General features: G+C 44.9%; 1 protein-coding gene across 1 annotated transcript in view; it reads right to left on the reverse strand.

Moving 5' to 3' along the window:
- The window catches only part of LOC117509662 (P2Y purinoceptor 3), a 61,661-nt gene extending 45,872 nt beyond the window's left edge, over window positions 1–15,789 (reverse strand). Inside the window, exon 1 of the mRNA XM_034169406.1 lies at window positions 15,599–15,789. The gene's annotated coding sequence lies outside the window, so the exon portion shown is untranslated. The remainder of the gene's footprint in view (window positions 1–15,598) is intronic.
- Window positions 15,790–16,659: the final 870 nt, after the last annotated feature.

Genomic DNA, 16,659 nt, shown 5'->3' on the forward strand with positions numbered 1-16,659 from the left:
ATTAAAAAAAAAAAAAAAATCTAATCCAAAATGTAATGCAAATTTTTTAGGCAGAAATTTGTCACTTTTTTTTTTATTGAAAAACATAAACTAGATTTACATAAGTTTAATTAACTATAAATTAAGTTACTAAAACTTTAACAATTAAATTTTTGTAAATTATTTTATTTAAGTTGGCAAACTCAAATGGTAAATGGCAATTGGTTTCCTCAAATGGTTTGAGTTTAACTAACTCACTGAGTTTTACAGTGCATTCGCACTCTTGGCACAACAACAGTCTGCAGACAATCACTGTCATGCTGGCAGTGAAATTTGTGGCTTTGGTGTGTGCACTTAACTGACAAGAGATATGGCCGCCCACTGAAGCAGCTGTGGAGATCTGCCATTCTGGACATCCCAGCTGGACAACACGTACTGTGTTTGGATGGACATGGACTAACAACTGGCCACTCTGACATAAATAAAAATATTTAATAAAAACATATATCACTGTGGCGATATATGCTGTGGGCTGCAGTGTGCATGCTCTCCCTCGCTGCAGCCCATTGACAGGCTACCCCCGGGTTGAAATGGATCGTCAGATCAGAACACGCAGTGGACGCTCTGACTTTCACGTCACCCACATGAGCTCTGTTCCATATGACGCGGTGTCAGTTCTGGTGCGCCGTCCACAAGACACGTGTCGGGTAGGATGCTGGACACTCGCCAGCAGATGTGGGCATGAGAAAGACGAACTGCTTCTCATTCATGTCATTTCATGACTGTATGTCTGTGACCATGGGTCATCTACAGGGGAACAGACTGATCATATTTATATTGCCCACTTGATAAGAGGGATCCAATATAAAATGCTGTTTTTATGGTGTATGGTATTTCTTTTTAAATACGTCCATCACTTTGTTGATTTCCCACAACGTTTTTCCTACAACGTTTACTGGCCAGTGATGGTAGCTCAGTGGTAAAGTTTTGGGCTGGCAAATAGGAAAGTGCAGGTATGAATCCCATGGGTGGTATTCTTTTTTAATTCCACATCAGCGGCATGATGTGGTTCCACAGGTACCAGCTGTTTTTTTTTTTTATTCCACATCAGCGGTGCAATGTGGTGCACCTCGCACTGTGTTCTTGCTCGAAAGACACTGTCGCATTCACGAACCCTCGCACCAGGATCGTCCACGCCTGCCCGTCGGCGCAATGTTTCATGGTGCGCTAATTCGAACTGTTTCATGCTATTTCGCCATATTCGACCAAACTTCGCACTATGTGTGAAGGGGCCTTTAGTCTTCGACATCTACATCTTCAATGTCTGATGGACAGACTGACATGTATAGAGAAATAATGTTTGAAATAGTTAGCTAGCTCTGTTTAGGCTCAACAGTGTGCCAAGAATAGCCTACTTTGATAACTGTGTTCTTAGCGACAGACTACAGAATACAGATAACCGATAGCAATAAGCAATTGTATTACGTCCAAAAGATACATTTTGTTGCATCAAATGGACATATGGAACGTTATTAACCAATATTTCATTTAGTCGTAACTGGTTCAAGAATTAGGGAATAACCCCGTTGTGTCTGATGATTTGCAGATGTTAATGCTGGATTTTACGGTCGCAAATTGAGTTTTACCGACGAAGTGTAAAACGGCTATTTGCAACCGTAATCCAGCATTAGTGTCTGCAAATCATCAGACACAAGGGGGTTATTCCAATTCTACTCCATCGTTTGCACGGTTTATTTTTCTGTAAGTAGTTTGGTTGGCAAAGCTTACCGTAGCAACAGCGTCGTCGCTCCGCCAGTTTCTCTTGCTCTCAGCTGACAACGCCATTATTGACATCTGCCTACAAACGCGGTCAGGCAGCGGAGTAGTACATGAAATGTGAAATGGTCAAATATTTTTCCACCATCAACGTGATATTTTATGGTCAGAAATCTCACACGATTAACCAATCAGATTTGCGGAACAAATGTAATTGGATTAGAATGACAATTTAAGGGTGGAACCCAAACGTGGAAATGTCAGAATACAGATTCTGCTTGGAATGAACTAACTGAATTTATTTATTTATTTATTTATTATTTATTTATTTATTTTTGAAGTCCTGGTGTTTGTTAGTTGGAATGTCGACTTTTTTCCATATTAAGTTAAGAGACCAACCAGACTTTATATTAGTGAAGAAGGGAAAAAACAGCAAGTAAATAAATATGTTTTATTTTCCAACTTTATGCTTTGAAAGTTTGAAAGTGGTTAGAAAGTAGTAGAAATTAAAAAAATAAATAAAAAAAATTCTGATTTTATAAATTTAAAAAAAATCTGATATGTCCAAATATTTGAGGACATGACTTCTACAATATGTTTCAGCAAAGTGGGTATTGTTACAACCAGTCCTATAACAATTATTTCCGGAGTATTGTTTTGACTTTCTGGTTGCGTGTGCACTTTCATCAGTTTTACATATGTTATGACTTTCTGTTTGCATACAGACAAACAATGGCTGGGCTCGACAATAGCACTGGTCCGATGGCCCGGTGGCCTTTTTTACACGTTCCGGGCCAACACGGGCCAGTGAAGTTCATATTTCACTGGTCCGTATGGGCCAGTAAGAATTAAAATCGCTTTGGTCAAATTTATTAGTCTAATGCTGCATTCACACCGGGCGCGATCAGATGCTATAAATTTGCGGGGGTCGCGTGGCAACGGACGCGCCTCCTTCGCCGGGTGTGTCGCTCTGCTTTTGCTGCGAAAATTCGCCTGGTGCGTCATCAAATAGGAGGAGCTTCCATTCAGCTCGCTGGCTCTGGTTGTCTGTCAAGATAACATGATGGACCTTGATCACACGGAGCGAGTTGTTGTGGAAAGCTGACAAACGTCATGAGACATTCCCAATTCAGGCAGTATCATTATTTGCTGCAGGAGCTGCGTCTGGATGACGGCTGTTTTCAGCGGTCCTTCTGCCTCTGCGGGACCCAGTTTGAGGACCAACTGTCCCGTTCACGCACACACATGTAAACAATAAAAAAAAAAAAAAAAAGAAACTCAGCTCCCGCTGCTGTGGGGCTGCTGCTCGCTCAAAAACTCTTGTCATAATTGTGAAATAAAGAACAAAAGAGACATAAGTCCTGCTCACAGGCTGCTGAGACAGGACATGTTGCGCCACTTCGCAATGTTTGGAACATTGCCGAAGTGCAGATGAATTTCGTCTGCAGGAGCATCTTCTGATGTGGCGCGAATTTCGCTTCAACATCGACGCATCATTTTCGCTTAAGCAAGATCGAGCGCAGTGAATATTATGAATTTCTTGAAACCTCCTGCCCCTGGGCAGAAACCAGGGAAGCAAAGGAAAGAACAGCTATAACCCTTAAAACAAGCACAGAAGAGGAAGGCTGCTGATGCTGAATATGAGAAGAAAAGGGTGAGGAAAACTTGGCAAGCTTCATGGAAGAAAAGACGGCCATGGCTGGAGTGTGATGAGGAGAGCGAGGTTGTCTTCTGTGGAACTTGTAGGGCCATGCCAGAATATGCTGACAAGTAAGTATAAATATACCAAGTGTTGGGAAAGTGTAGTGACACGGACCCACAACAGGGGGTGCAAATGAACGGTCAATAGATGAGCCAAAAAGTAATTTAATGTTGTGAATGTGCACAACGAACATACAGACAATCACAGAATATCATAACAGTCAATACACAGAGGTGACGTGTGGGCAGGCTCGAGGATAGAAGACGTCTGTCCTGAGAAGAGCCGGAACCACACGATTTCCGCCGCCCCAGAACCTGGTGAATACTGGAGCTGCCAAGTCCCGAATTCCCAGGTGATCACCGTCCCCGACTGTCGGATCTGGTACTGCTGGCGAAGAACAAAGACAGTCAAGTGTGGGTGTGTGTACACCCAGTAACAACAACGGTGGGAATGCCACCTCCACCTCTCATTCAATATGTTGCAGCGGTCTCAGCTGAAAAGGAGCGCCGTCTTGCACAGCCTCCTCACAAACGACCGGTTCTCCTGCAAATTCTCACAATAACAGAGTTACAAATCTCACAAAAAGGCTGAGAGTATTACCTCCTATGAAGTATGATATCTCGGCAACGAGGTGGAGATGACGTCTGGTCTTTATGGAGTGAGATGATGTTGAGTAATTGGGTGACAGCTGTCAAGAGGTAATGAGCGACAGCTGTCACCCCTGGCTGTGTCCATGGCAGCAGCGCCCTCTCGTGCCTGAAGCCCGCACTTCAGGCAGGACGCCCTCTGGTGGTGGGCCAGCAGTACCTCCTCTTCTGGCGGCCCGCACAACAGGACCCCCCCCTCAACGGGCGCCTCCTGGCACCCGACCAGGTTTGTCGGGGTGTCGGCGGTAGAAGTCGGCCAGGAGGGCCGGATCCAGGATGAAGCTCCTCTTCACCCAGGAGCGTTCTTCGGGTCCATACCCCTCCCAGTCCACCAAGTACTGGAACCCCCGACCCATCCGACGGACGTCCAGGAGCCGGCGCACCGTCCAAGCCGGCTCCCCGTCGATGATCCGAGCAGGAGGCGGCGCCGGTCCGGGAGCACAGAGGGGTGAGGTGTGGTGAGGTTTGATGCGGGACACGTGGAAAACCGGATGGATCCGCAGTGAAGCCGGGAGTTGGAGCTTCACTGCGGCAGGACTGAGGACTTTGAGGATCCTGAAGGGGCCAATGTACCTGTCCTGAAGTTTTGGGGAGTCCACCTGGAGGGGGATGTCCTTCGTGGAAAGCCACACTTCCTGCCCGGGCTGGTAAGCAGGGGCCGGGGATCGCCGGCGGTCTGCATGGGTCTTCGCCCTCGTCCGGGCCTTCAACAAGGCAGAACGGGCGGAGCGCCACACCCGACGGCACTTCCGCAGGTGGGCCTGGACCGAGGGCACACCGACCTCTCCCTCCACCATGGGAAACAACGGGGGCTGATACCCCAAACACACCTCAAATGGGGAGAGGCCGGTGGCAGAAGACACCTGGCTATTATGCGCATACTCGATCCAGGCCAGATGGTTACTCCAGGCCGTCGGGTGCGCGGATGTGACGCAGCGGAGGGTCTGTTCCAAGTCCTGGTTGGCCCGCTCTGCTTGTCCGTTCGTCTGTGGATGGTACCCGGACGAGAGGCTCACGGTGGCCCCCAGTTCCCTGCAGAAGCTCCTCCAGACGTGTGAGGAGAATTGGGGACCACGATCAGAGATGATGTCGGAGGGTATCCCATGCAGACGGACGACGTGGTGGACCAGGAGGTCTGCTGTCTCCTAGGCTGTTGGGAGCTTCGGGAGGGCCACGAAGTGGGCCACCTTGGAGAATCGGTCCACTATCGTGAAGATGGTGGTGTTGCCCTGGGACGGCGGGAGGCCCGTGACGAAATCCAGGCCGATGTGGGACCAGGGGCGATGAGGCACCGGCAGCGGCTGGAGGAGTCCTTGGGCCTTCTTATGTACTGCCTTGCCCCTGGCACAGGTGGTGCAGGCCTGGATATATTCCCGGACGTCGGCCTCCATAGACGCCCACCAGAAGCGCTGCCGGACAACTGCCACGGTCCTTCGCACCCCTGGATGACAGGAGAGCTTGGAACCGTGACAGAAGTCCAAGACTGCAGCTCTGGCCTCTGGTGGGACGTACTGACGGTTCTTCGGACCGGTTCCAGGGTCCGGGCTCCGTGCCAGGGCCTCCCGAACGGTCCTCTCCACGTCCCAGGTGAGGGTGGCCACGATAGTGGACTCCGGAATGATGGGCTCCGGTGGATCCGACAGCTCTGTTTTGACTTCGTCTTCGTGTACCCGGGACAAGGCATCCGATCTCTGGTTCTTGGTCCCGGGGTGATAGGTGATCCGGAAGTCGAAACGCCCGAAGAACAGTGACCAGCGGGCTTGCCTGGGGTTCAGCCGCTTGGCGGTCCTGATATACTCCAGGTTCCAATGGTCAGTGAAAACCGTGAACGGCACAGACGCTCCCTCCAACAGGTGTCTCCACTCCTCAAGAGCCTCTTTCACCGCAAGGAGTTCTCGATTGCCGACGTCATAGTTCCGTTCAGCCGGGGTCAACCTGCGGGAAAAGTAGGCACACGGGTGAAGAACCTTATCGGTCTCTCCGCTCTGGGACAGCACGGCTCCTATCCCTGAGTCAGAGGCGTCCACTTCAACCATGAACTGGCGGCTAGGGTCGGGCTGCACCAAAACTGGCGCAGTAGAGAACCGTTGTTTCAACTCCTTGAACACGGCTTCGCACCGATCCGACCAGGTGAAGGGGACTTTTGGAGAGGTCAGGGCTGTCAGGGGGCTAACTACCTGACTGTAGCCCTTAATGAACCTCCTATAGAAATTAGCAAAGCCGAGGAACTGTTGCAGCTTCCTACGGCTGGTTGGTTGGGGCCAATCTCTCACCGCCGCAACCTAGGCCGAATCGCCGCGGTGCGCACGGAAGCCCAGGGCGCGGGCCCGGGTGGAGCCGCCGCGGGTGCAGATCTTGGTGGTAGTAGCAAATATTCAAACGAGAACTTTGAAGACCGAGATATCCTGTTGGGAAAGTGTAGTGACACGGACCCACAACAGGGGGCGCAAATGAACGGTCAATAGATGAGCCAAAAAGTAACAATTTAATCAATCAATCAATCAATTTTTTTATATAGCGCCAAATCACAACAAACAGTTGCCCCAAGGCGCTTTATATTGTAAGGCAAGGCCATACAATAATTATGTAAAACCCCAACGGTCAAAACGACCCCCTGTGAGCAAGCACTTGGCTACAGTGGGAAGGAAAAACTCCCTTTTAACAGGAAGAAACCTCCAGCAGAACCAGGCTCAGGGAGGGGCAGTCTTCTGCTGGGACTGGTTGGGGCTGAGGGAGAGAACCAGGAAAAAGACATGCTGTGGAGGGGAGCAGAGATCGATCACTAATGATTAAATGCAGAGTGGTGCATACAGAGCAAAAAGAGAAAGAAACAGTGCATCATGGGAACCCCCCAGCAGTCTACGTCTATAGCAGCATAACTAAGGGATGGTTCAGGGTCACCTGATCCAGCCCTAACTATAAGCTTTAGCAAAAAGGAAAGTTTTAAGCCTAATCTTAAAAGTAGAGAGGGTGTCTGTCTCCCTGATCTGAATTGGGAGCTGGTTCCACAGGAGAGGAGCCTGAAAGCTGAAGGCTCTGCCTCCCATTCTACTCTTACAAACCCTAGGAACTACAAGTAAGCCTGCAGTCTGAGAGCGAAGCGCTCTATTGGGGTGATATGGTACTACGAGGTCCCTAAGATAAGATGGGACCTGATTATTCAAAACCTTATAAGTAAGAAGAAGAATTTTAAATTCTATTCTAGAATTAACAGGAAGCCAGTGAAGAGAGGCCAATATGGGTGAGATATGCTCTCTCCTTCTAGTCCCCGTCAGTACTCTAGCTGCAGCATTTTGAATTAACTGAAGGCTTTTTAGGGAACTTTTAGGACAACCTGATAATAATGAATTACAATAGTCCAGCCTAGAAGAAATAAATGCATGAATTAGTTTTTCAGCATCACTCTGAGACAAGACCTTTCTGATTTTAGAGATATTGCGTAAATGCAAAAAAGCAGTCCTACATATTTGTTTAATATGCGCTTTGAATGACATATCCTGATCAAAAATGACTCCAAGATTTCTCACAGTATTACTAGAGGTCAGGGTAATGCCATCCAGAGTAAGGATCTGGTTAGACACCATGTTTCTAAGATTTGTGGGGCCAAGTACAATAACTTCAGTTTTATCTGAGTTTAAAAGCAGGAAATTAGAGGTCATCCATGTCTTTATGTCTGTAAGACAATCCTGCAGTTTAGCTAATTGGTGTGTATCCTCTGGCTTCATGGATAGATAAAGCTGGGTATCATCTGCGTAACAATGAAAATTTAAGCAATACCGTCTAATAATACTGCCTAAGGGAAGCATGTATAAAGTGAATAAAATTGGTCCTAGCACAGAACCTTGTGGAACTCCATAATTAACTTTAGTCTGTGAAGAAGATTCCCCATTTACATGAACAAATTGTAATCTATTAGACAAATATGATTCAAACCACCGCAGCGCAGTACCTTTAATACCTATGGCATGCTCTAATCTCTGTAATAAAATTTTATGGTCAACAGTATCAAAAGCAGCACTGAGGTCTAACAGAACAAGCACAGAGATGAGTCCACTGTCCGAGGCCATAAGAAGATCATTTGTAACCTTCACTAATGCTGTTTCTGTACTATGATGAATTCTAAAACCTGACTGAAACTCTTCAAATAGACCATTCCTCTGCAGATGATCAGTTAGCTGTTTTACAACTACCCTTTCAAGAATTTTTGAGAGAAAAGGAAGGTTGGAGATTGGCCTATAATTAGCTAAGGTAGCTGGGTCAAGTGATGGCTTTTTAAGTAATGGTTTAATTACTGCCACCTTAAAAGCCTGTGGTACATAGCCAACTAACAAAGATAGATTGATCATATTTAAGATCGAAGCATTAAATAATGGTAGGGCTTCCTTGAGCAGCCTGGTAGGAATGGGGTCTAATAAACATGTTGATGGTTTGGATGAAGTAACTAATGAAAATAACTCAGACAGAACAATCGGAGAGAAAGAGTCTAACCAAATACCGGCATCACTGAAAGCAGCCAAAGATAACGATATGTCTTTGGGATGGTTATGAGTAATTTTTTCTCTAATAGTTAAAATTTTGTTAGCAAAGAAAGTCATGAAGTCATTACTAGTTAAAGTTAATGGAATACTCAGCTCAATAGAGCTCTGACTCTTTGTCAGCCTGGCTACAGTGCTGAAAAGAAACCTGGGGTTGTTCTTATTTTCTTCAATTAGTGATGAGTAGAAAGATGTCCTAGCTTTACGGAGGGCTTTTTTATAGAGCAACAGACTCTTTTTCCAGGCTAAGTGAAGATCTTCTAAATTAGTGAGACGCCATTTCCTCTCCAACTTACGGGTTATCTGCTTTAAGCTACGAGTTTGTGAGTTATACCACGGAGTCAGACACTTCTGATTTAAAGCTCTCTTTTTCAGAGGAGCTACAGCATCCAAAGTTGTCTTCAATGAGGATGTAAAACTATTGACGAGATACTCTATCTCCCTTACAGAGTTTAGGTAGCTACTCTGCACTGTGTTGGTATATGGCATTAGAGAACATAAAGAAGGAATCATATCCTTAAACCTAGTTACAGCGCTTTCTGAAAGACTTCTAGTGTAATGAAACTTATTCCCCACTGCTGGGTAGTCCATCAGAGTAAATGTAAATGTTATTAAGAAATGATCACACAGAAGGGAGTTTTCAGGGAATACTGTTAAGTCTTCTATTTCCATACCATAAGTCAGAACAAGATCTAAGATATGATTAAAGTGGTGGGTGGACTCATTTACTTTTTGAGCAAAGCCAATAGAGTCTAATAATAGATTAAATGCAGTGTTGAGGCTGTCATTCTCAGCATTTGTGTGGATGTTAAAATCGCCCACTATAATTATCTTATCTGAGCTAAGCACTAAGTCAGACAAAAGGTCTGAAAATTCACAGAGAAACTCACAGTAACGACCAGGTGGACGATAGATAATAACAAATAAAACTGGTTTTTGGGACTTCCAATTTGGATGGACAAGACTAAGAGACAAGCTTTCAAATGAATTAAAGCTCTGTCTGGGTTTTTGATTAATTAATAAGATGGAATGGAAGATTGCTGCTAATCCTCCGCCCCGGCCCGTGCTACGAGCATTCTGACAGTTAGTGTGACTCGGGGTTGTTGACTCATTTAAACTAACATATTCATCCTGCTGTAACCAGGTTTCTGTTAGGCAGAATAAATCAATATGTTGATCAATTATTATATCATTTACCAACAGGGACTTAGAAGAGAGAGACCTAATGTTTAATAGACCACATTTAACTGTTTTAGTCTGTGGTGCAGTTGAAGGTGCTATATTATTTTTTCTTTTTGAATTTTTATGCTTAAATAGATTTTTGCTGGTTATTGGTGGTCTGGGAGCAAGCACCGTCTCTATGAGGATGGGGTAATGAGGGGATGGCAGGGGGAGAGAAGCTGCAGAGAGGTGTGTAAGACTACAACTCTGCTTCCTGGTCCCAACCCTGGATAGTCACGGTTTGGAGGATTTAAGAAAATTGGCCAGATTTCTAGAAATGAGAGCTGCTCCATCCAAAGTGGGATGGATGCCGTCTCTCCTAACAAGACCAGGTTTTCCCCAGAAGCTTTGCCAATTATCTGGCTACAGTGCTTAATGTTGTGAATGTGCACAACGAACATACAGACAATCACAGAATATCATAACAGTCAATACACAGAGGTGACGTGTGGGCAGGCTCGAGGATAGAAGACGTCTGTCCTGAGAAGAGCCGGAACCACACGATTTCCGCCGCCCCAGAACCTGGTGAATACTGGAGCCGCCAAGTCCCGAATTCCCAGGTGATCACCGTCCCCGACTGTCGGATCTGGTACTGCTGGCGAAGAACAAAGACAGTCAAGTGTGGGTGTGTGTACACCCAGTAACAACAACGGTGGGAATGCCACCTCCACCTCTCATTCAATATGTTGCAGCGGTCTCAGCTGAAAAGGAGCGCCGTCCCTCCCAGTCCACCAAGTACTGGAACCCCCGACCCATCCGACGGACGTCCAGGAGCCGGCGCACCGTCCAAGCCGGCTCCCCATCGATGATCCAAGCAGGAGGCGGCGCCGGTCTGGGAGCACAGAGGGGTGAGGTGTGGTGAGGTTTGATGCGGGACACGTGGGGGCGCCCTCTGGTGGTGGGCCAGCAGTACCTCCTCTTCTGGCGGCCCACACAACACCAAGTCCTGGTAGACATCTGGTATGATTTCATACGCCAGTTTAAAAGTCTAATCAGTATGACCTTGTGGACACCCCAAGGTGACAACATTAGCAAGGGAGCTTGGTATATGAAATTTAACATATTAATTTTGTAAATGATCAAGAAATAAATTAATTTTTTTATTAATGTCTGAGTGTTGAAAAAAATCCTATCAGTTACCTACTGACATTTTTTTCAAAGTTGACTCACTTTAAGGTTTTTATCATGTAGTATAAGAATATTGTGTTTGTTTTCAAGTGTTTTTGCATTAAGGAAACCCAATTCTAATGTCTGAGTGTTGATTTAAAAAATTCATATCGGTTACCCCCCGGTTCTGGGCCAGTGATATTTTCATTCGGGCCAGTAACTGTTGTGTGTTGGGGGGTGTGGCTGGATGTTTTGGTGTTCTTTTCTTTTCTTTGCTCTTCAGGTGGCATGGAAACTGATTCTTCTGTGGAGAAGGTGCTGGCTGAAGAGTCCTCATCCTCATCAACATCATGTGACGCACCTGTGACTGGTGCTCACATGCAACCTTAAAGACTTTCAGCTGAAGCAGATAATTGGATGGCGTTCTGCATTTAAGGCATGTGTGATTCAAGCAGAACTGCCGGGAACTCGACCTTGTGATGTTCGTTTGTGAGACGCTGAGGACCGCGCCTGTGTTTGACACATCGAGCCCGTGAAGCAAGGAAGGGTGAGGACACATGCTGTCAGCACACATTAAAGGTAATTAAGTGTTTGACTAATTGTTGATAGTAACTTGGTGTTTTGTTACACAGTATACTTGAATTGTGATGAGAATTGTGCAGCTTGCTTCTCACTGCTGTGGCGTGCAGTTTAAGTGATCCTCCACCTGTTATGAGAAGCTGCTCATTTGCATAAAGTTAAAAAAGATACAGACCTGAATGTGTTGCTGATAGCGCGTGTCTTTTGAAAGATATTGTTGTAACTGCTGACTTACCTCACCTCTTCTTTGCTTCACAAAGAGTCAGTTTGTTGTGTCCACCTGGGGGGTTTTTGGCGGTGGTAGTGGGTCCAGGAGCGCCGGGCTTTGATCCTTGCGGGCGCTGGAGAGCGTGCCAACAGTCACTCCACCAGAAGGACGCTATTTTTGTTTTTACACTTTTTATGCACAGCGGGTGTAATAAATATATTGTTTTTGGAACCGCTTTTCTGGTTATTTGTAGCGCTGGGTTCTGTCTGACGCAGGTCCGCTCCTCAACCCGCGTCGACACATAACAGTAACTTTCAAATTCTACTGGCCCTGTGGGCCAGTGCATAAACTGCCTTATTGTCAAGCCCTGAATGGCATATGACTTTAAACTGGGTGTTCATTTCCCACAGTGCCATGGTGAACGTAATGCACTTTGATTCAGATGACTCAGATCCTCATGTAACTCTTTCTTTGTTGTTTTGCAGTGTTTGCTTTCAAACTGAACACACATCTGTCTTGTTGTATGTTCATAACAAATGTGTCTTTTTTGTTGTTGAAGCTTATGGTTAGGGTTTGGGTTTAGGTACGTCAAACTGCTGAGAGCGCAGGCATGAATGGAAAGTTGTAACAACAGCCACTGCCTTCAACAAAAGCTTGAAGGGGAAATAACTTTGATAATCTATTAATTAAGTTACTGACTACCAGTACTTATCCCCAGATTTTGTAGTGTGATGCAGATGAGAACTGCCTCTTGGACTACTGGTAGCTTCCTTTTCTAAAATGACAGAATTGCTCTCTCCAACTCTAGAAAAATAAAATAACTTTTTTTACTGTATCAAAAAAAAAAAAAAAAAACCCTGACAATTTTTTTGAGATGTAAATAATTATTTGTTGTAAAAATATCTCTACCTTACTTGAAACAGACACTTCATCAGTCTCACTCCTCCCAGCTGTAAATGGGTAGTGGTGTAGTGTAGTTTTTATTATACATCTGTATAATTAATAAAATTATCTTCACGGACGATTCATTCACGCGCGCACGCAGGTGAACAAAAAACAAAAAAACACCGGCTGCTGCTGCACTTCCTCGCTTTCTCCCCCTCATACTCTGTCATAACTGTGTTATAAACCAGTCCCCATTTGTTTTATTATACATCTGTGTAATTAATAAAATTATCTTCACAGATGATTCGTTTGTACGCTCACGCACATGTACAACAACAAAAAAACACCGGCTGCTGCTGCACTTCCTCCCCCTCAAACTCTGTCATAATTGTGTTAAATAAAAGACAAAAGCATAAGTCCTGTTCACAGGCTGATTGCCAGAGAAAGGACATGTCCATGTCAAGTATAAACTCCAGACAGACATCTCCACATCACTACGTATCCACAACGCATCCTTCCATAGGGATTACATGGCAACCTGTCACCTGTCACCGCTGCAAATATCTGCATCCAAAAGCCGGAAATCCAGCTCAGACTGGAAAAATACCAGGCCTGATATTGTGTTCATTTTTGTCCTAAACATCCTTTTTGTCATCAGTAAAATTAGTTGCTTGTCAGCTAATATCCACCGAGTCTTTGCACAAAACTTTCCCGCTGCCTACTCGTTTGTTTGCGGTTTTGTCTTCATGCATTAATATCCTGTGGCTGTCTGATGCTTCAGACTGGGCTTCTGATTGGCCAAAGCTCTGGCACGGGGTGTGAATTCAGCAAAAGCGGAGAGAGGAAAGTTCCAGACGCAGCAACATGCAACGTGGCTGCTCATTTAGCCAAGGTCAATGAAGAAAAAGACAGTGCTATTGTGTTTTTTTATTTAGCAAGGAAGTATGACATCATAATCCCAAGGTAAGCCAGATTCTATCCACATTTGCAATCAGACTTTGGCAAATCCCGCCCAAATCCAGCTCCTCCCCATTGCGCATATATGTCTTCAAACCAAGAAAATCATTTTGCTGAATGCAGCTCTCTGTGTTGTCAATGGAAATGTGACAACATCCATCCATCAGAGCCCCAAATCCATGACAGACCAAAAAATTAAGCGATATTGCCACTGGACAAGATATTTAAATATATTAAATATTAACTAATCCATTTACTCTGTCCATTACACTGTGACACAGAATTGACTTATGCTCTCTTAAGAAAAAACAGAAACAAAAAAACCCACTACCAAATTAATAAATAAGATTTACCCATAATGCTACATATCGCTATGTAATACTACATGTGCATATGTATGAAATATATATGAAAACACTCATACTGAACATAATTTCGCTTGCATAGACTGATTTTGGAGATCAAGCAAGAATTGCAGATGGGCTTTCTGAGGTCCCAGATAGCTTTTCTGATTTCCTTTTCTAACTTTCAGAATTTAGTAAGTTAGCATATGGTCCAATGATACTTATGTGTAGACACCACTCTGCATTTAATCATTAGTGATCGATCTCTGCTCCCCTCCACAGCATGTCTTTTTCCCGGTTTTCTCCCTCAGCCCCAACCAGTCCCAGCAGAAGACTGCCCCTCCCTGAGCCTGGTTCTGCTGGAGGTTTCTTCCTGTTAAAAGGGAGTTTTTCCTTCCCACTGTAGCCAAGTGCTTGCTCACAGGGGGTCGTTTTGACCGTTGGGGTTTTATATAATTGTTGTATGGCCTTGCCTTGCAATATAAAGCGCCTTGGGGCAACTGCTTGTTGTGATTTGGCGCTATATAAAAGAAGAATTGATTGATTGATTGATAGACACTAGTCCCTAGAGGCAACTATTTTTGCTTTTAAATCTGGGCAAATGCAGTCCCAGAAAATTCCGAATGTGACAAACAAGAAACAGGTGTTGTAAACAAGTCAATGCTGCTAAAACTACAAACTTGCAGAAACAAAGATACTATTCTGACATGGTTTTGCACATAAGACTGACATGGTTTGCACATAAGACTGGCATAGCATGTTTCCAGTACACACATATATGTCAGAAGGTGGGGGGGACATACCATATTCTGTCCCCCCTGGTTGAAAAGGTGGGGGGGACATGTCCCCCCTATCCCCCACCAAATTGCGCCCATGATTTTTGCAGTCCTGGTAATTTTCTGTGTAGGCCGGGGATGATAAAGAAAACCTGAAATTCAAGATAGAATAAAAACAAAAATACAGAAGTCCATGTCGGCACGTGTGTTTATCTCTGTCAGTGTCAGGTCTGCAAAACCTTCAATCAGTCCACCCGTAAAACTAGCGAATTGTAAAAATGCCAATTTTCAATAATGAAAATGACCAATATCGAGCTACTATCATGAATGTGAAATAAGGAGATCTTAAACTCCGTTCCCGCCTGACCGCGGCCGTTCCGTTCCGTCATGAATAAATTTAGACAGCTGGCAAAACAGCGCGTTGCCTGTGCCGCGTATGGTGAAATATCGTCCAGTTCAACTTTGCTGAAGGTGCCGCCATGTTGAAATAAACTCTACAATGATGTCATTTGAACTAACCAATCAGCGAGGAGATCTGGTCAAATATCGCTAGGTGCGTGTTTGCCGTATAACCTGCCTAATAATAATTTAAGTGTGAAGGTCTCTGAAATGTATTAACCTGAAAGTTCCACGTAAATATAGTTTTCTTTTCCAATTTCTGTGCATTTTCATCACCACTAACTTTACCATTTAATTTTTCCTTCGTCCCTCGCACTACCACGGTGAATTATTTGCATTTAAATTTATTTTTGCCTGACGAAATACCACTTTCACAAAGTTTTCCTGACAGTGGAGTAGGAATGAATTCTCACGAGTGCTCCTTTGGATTTACATTCCTTTAAAAGGGGAGTCGTTAGATTGTAATAAACGGACATCACTTACCTTAATTGACGGCACGAAGAGTTAACATCAACAGGTTGTTGTCTCAGACATGTCGGAAAGCTCGACGAGCGTCTCTTCACTTTGTCCGCTGCTCTGAAAGAAGTTCAGCAAGGAGAGAAAAATACCTGTGGACAAAAACGAATACGGACGGAGCGCCCGGAAAAACACCGAGGGAAATGTGCGGATTAAACGGGTCCGTGTCGCAGAACCTCGGTCCGTCTCTCAGACTGACGGCGGCGCTGTGGCAAACAGGAACTGCGCATGCGCAATGCAGCAAAACGTCAAGCTAGAATTTTTGTTGCTAGCTCAACTTCTGGAAGGGCAACTTATTATTGTCAATTAATGCTTTTTTTAAAGCACAGGTATTTATATTTATTTTAAAGGTACTTTTTATATTTTAATACTTTTTTTGGTATCATATACCATATTTTAGCCTTATCTATGTTGCCCCTGTGACCCGAACCCAGAGAAGCAGTTGAAGATGAGTGATGAGTGCGTGAGTGAGTGAACTTTGTTATATAGTGCATCCAGAAAGTATTCACAGCGCTTCATTTTTTCTACATTTTGTTATGTTACACCCATATTCCAAAATTCCTGTTTCCGCTGATCATCCTTGAGATGTTTCTACAGGTTAATTGGAGTACCAACCAAGCATAGAGTCAAAGGAATTGTCTGTAGACCTCCGAGACAGGATTGTCTCAAGGCACAAATCTGGGGAAGGGTACAGAAACATTTCTGCTGCTTTGAAGGTCCCAATGAACACAGTGGCCTCCATCATCCATAAATGGAAGAAGTTTGGATCCACCAGGACTCGTCCTAGAGCTGAGCAATCAGGGGAGAAGGGCCTTAGAGACTTGACGAAGAACCTGATGGTCACTCTGTCAGAGATCCAGCATTCCTCTGTGGAGAGAGGAGAACCTTCTAGAAGGACAACCATCTCTGCAGTAATCCACCAATCAGGCCTGTATGATAGAGTGGCCAGACGGAAGCCACTCCTTAGTAAAAGACACATGGCAGCCCGCCTGGAGATTGTCAAATGGCACCTGAAGGACTCTGACCAT

This window comes from Thalassophryne amazonica, chromosome 4 (genome assembly GCF_902500255.1).
Source record: "Thalassophryne amazonica chromosome 4, fThaAma1.1, whole genome shotgun sequence".
NCBI lineage: Eukaryota > Metazoa > Chordata > Actinopteri > Batrachoidiformes > Batrachoididae > Thalassophryne > Thalassophryne amazonica.